This window comes from Brassica oleracea, chromosome C7 (genome assembly GCF_000695525.1).
Source record: "Brassica oleracea var. oleracea cultivar TO1000 chromosome C7, BOL, whole genome shotgun sequence".
Classification (NCBI taxonomy): domain Eukaryota; kingdom Viridiplantae; phylum Streptophyta; class Magnoliopsida; order Brassicales; family Brassicaceae; genus Brassica; species Brassica oleracea.
Genome location: NC_027754.1, coordinates 4,206,698 through 4,210,913, shown reverse-complemented (window position 1 = coordinate 4,210,913; position 4,216 = coordinate 4,206,698).

The window sequence follows — 4,216 nt, the reverse complement described above, 5'->3', positions numbered from 1 at the left end:
CACGAGATCCCCAAGAGTCCGATCCAACCCGTCAACAGCCGAGCAACCCCACCAACTACTTCGAGAATATGTAGTTTTTTTTATTTTTCTGTTTGTATTATGAATTTAAATATTATTGTATGAATTTTTAAAATATGTTTTTCCAATTTCATATTTCGTTTTAAAATTTAAATTATTTTAAATTCTGAATATTTAATATAAATTAAAATCTATTATATACTAATTAATAATAATATAATAAGAAACGATGTAAACTCCTCGTAAACATTACATGGAGTTTACATCGAATGTTTACGAGTGATTAACATCGAAATATTTACGAGGGTTTTACATCGAAATATTTACGAGTGATTTACAATGAAAGTATTTACGTGTGCTTTACATCGAAATAATTACGTGTCGTTTACGATGAATTCTTTCCCTGCGCTTTACGAGGAATATATTTCGTCGTAAACGTAACGAGTCGTTTACGACGAAACCTCCGTTACGACGGACGTTTAACAACGAAACGGCTTTCAACGTTAATTCGTCGTAACACCCCGTTTACGACGAATTTACAACGAATATTGCCCTAGTAAAAAATATGTTTTCTTGTAGTGATCACACGAAGGGGTGGACGTTCGGGTACCCGTTCGGGTTCGGATTCGGGTTCGGATTCGGATATTTCGGATTTTCGGGTATAGAACCCGTTCGGGTATTTCTGTACTTCGGATCGGGTTCGGGTATTTTTAGTTCGGATTCGGTTATTTCGAATCGGGTTCGGATATTTAGATTTTAAAAAAAAAATTTAATTTTTCATTTCTCAAATTTCTTGTATATAAAAATATAACTTTCGCTTAACTAATTTTTTATTTTTAATTGATTGAATGGTTAACAGATTTGGACATAACATTTTGAAACTTAAAAAAGACATTAATTTGGTTATTGTTTTTAAATTTTGGATGAAACTTTTTGTTAATTATTGAAATAAAAAGTATAACATGCATTTTAAGTGAGTAGCAAATCATGTTCTCCGTAATTCTATGTATATCATATGAACTTAAAGTATGTGTAGTATCAATATAAATATTTTATATAAAATGAGAGATGTAAACTAGAAATATATGGTTAATTATACATATGTTCGGTTATCTTCGGATATCCATTCGTGTTCGGATATTACCCGTTCGGGTTCGGATATCCAATCTCTTCTAATTCAATACCCGTTCGGATATTTTACTACTTCGGTTCGGATTTCGGTTCGGGTTTTTCGGATCCGATCCGGGTGCGGTTTCGGATATCGGGTAAAGTGTCCGCCCCTAATCACACCTCTCACATTATAAGCGAGAGAACATATATTTATTATACATGCTCTCCAAAATATTGTTGTTATTTTGGTGTTTATTCATCAATTATGATAAATTGTTGATATCATAGATTTGAAGTACATCAACGAAATTTTCATAATAATATTTTTATAAGTACATCTTTTTATATATCAATCTATGTATTTATCAAATATCTAAGATACTTAGCTGAACCAGGAAAAAAAAACAACATTTGCCTCTTAGCAGGAACTATATAATATAACTACACAAATATGCAATGTCATAGGCAATTATCCAATGTTTTGTTCATCTTCGTTTTGATTTTCTATAAATTTCTTATCAATATACATGAACCAAATTGAAATTATATATTTGTTTCTTCAGGTGATATGTAGTCTTCGATCAACTTGATAATACTTTATCTAAGCTTGCATGAATTTTAAAGGGAAGATTGTTTTTTTGGCCAAAAAATAGTAACTATGTCCCATTAGACTAATTTCTATTTTGTATCATTTTTGTCTCTAATACTCTTTAGTATTTTTGAAATTAAATGAAATAAATAGCTTTACAAACAATTTTTTTTGGAAAAATAGTAACTAGTGATGAAATAACTATATGAAATTAGTGATATTTTTTCTACTTCTAAAAATGTTTAAATCATAATTTCATATTTAGTTCTAGGCATGGGAATATTAACCAAAATCCGAACCGACCCAAAAAATCCGAACCGAAAACAGAACCGAAGCTTAAAAAAACCCGATACCCGTACCTGATTGGTTATATCCGATATCCGAACCAATTACCCGAAGTACCCGAATATATATATATATATATATAATCTTATTTGAGAAGTCAGTTTCCTATGTGTCGCTTTCACGTTAAATATCACAATGGTTGATTACACTGATACCCTTAATGAATTTAAAATATTAGATTTAAAATATTTTTGTTTATTTTTTTATTTAGTTTCCTTTTTAAAATTTTTCATAAAAAATATACATATAACAAAAAGGAAATTTTTATAAATTGAAAAAAAATGAATTGAAAAACGAAATAAATATCGTTAATATTCATACACAGTTTGGGAAGTAAATTTATACACAGTTTGGGAAGTGCTTGCACGCCGACTTGTTGGAATGGAATCAATCCAGATTGGCAGTGGACCATTGCTCGACTGCAGCGTATGAATGATAAGAGATTGGATACCATACTTGCAAGAATGTTAATTCAGAGTACAGTCTATCATGTATGGAGGGAGAGGAATGCTAGGCGCCACCAGCAGCCTGGTATGAGTACTGATCAGATGAGAAGAAGGATTGACAAAGCCATGAGAAATAGGATTGTCTCCCTTCGATATAAACCGGACCACAAATATGGAGGACTATTACCGCGATGGTTCGAGGCCACTATCTAGATCAGATCATTCTTTATTTATCATACCATAGCATAGAGAAAACTTAGTTCAATTTTTGTACCTTGTTCATAACATTCTTTTCTGATAGATCAATAAATTTTAAATTTCATCAAAAAAAAAAATATCTTTCAACTAAAGCAAAAAAATATTGATAAATTATTTTTTACTTATATAATATTATTTTCAAATACAGTCACAATTTTGTTTACTGCTTTTTTAAGAGATATTAAAAACTAACAATAAATTAAAAAAATAAATATCGTTTGATCAAATAGTTACAAAATAGTTCAATGAGGTAGATATATTATATTTTATCATTACTAAAGTTATTTGTTTTATTAATATTAAATTTGCTTTAAAATTTTATGTTTTTATGTTTGTGGAACTTAATAGAATCATAATCAAAATACCAAAGCAAATCTGAATTATCATTTTTAAGATTATTTAAAATAAATTTCAGTTTCCATTCAATAAATCAAAGACATAAAGTTATTTAGAATTTATAAAATATTTAATTATTGTAATATTGATATGTGTTCATAAGCTTCCTAAAATGTATCAGTTACTTATGCATGTAACTTCCTATTGATTATCGCTTTATTTTCTAATATTTTTTAAAAAACATCAACATATAATTTGATAAATATTATGAAAATATATGCACATTTAAACAATAAATAAAATTTATTTTATTTGACTTTATTATAATAAAAAATAATTATACTTCATTTTGAATTTGAAAGAATATATGTAACTTAATATACTCGCAACATGACTGACTCGACTAATCCAACTTATATCTAAAATCATAGATTTAACTATGATAAGAATATATAGTTTTATAAGAATATTTATAAATATAAATCATAGGACAACTCAAAACATATTAAAAATGAAAATAAAATATTAACCAACTCTTACATATTTAAGACAATAACCACCTAAATGCAAATAAGAAATTAATCAAAATTTTAATATATAGAATAAAAATAGGTAAATTGCCAAACATACTATTTTCAAAGTACCACTTTTCATGTTTACACTAACCACTTTTACCCTCAACTTTAATGAAAGGTAAAAGACATTTATAACCTTTTGATTGACTTTGACAAAAAAAACATATGGTTAACTAATCTAAACTTAAAACATCAACTCTAAACCCTAAATCATCAACTCTAAACCCTAAACCATGAAACATCAACTCTAAACCCTAAACCCCGAAACATCTGCTCTAAACCCTAAACCCTAAACCCTAAACCTTCAAATCTAAACCCTAAAACATCAACTCTAAACACTAAACGTAAATGATATATGGTGTTTTATACATCTTGTATATATGCTTTTCAATTGGTTTTCAAGTCTTTATCGAGTCTTCATAGTCCTTTTCGAGTTATTACAGGTCTGGAGTTGCATTGGATGGGAGATGGACCAGCTGGAACAAAAGAGGCAGAAAACAATGCAATTTGGTGATTTTCACGCAGAACAGTCTTGATGA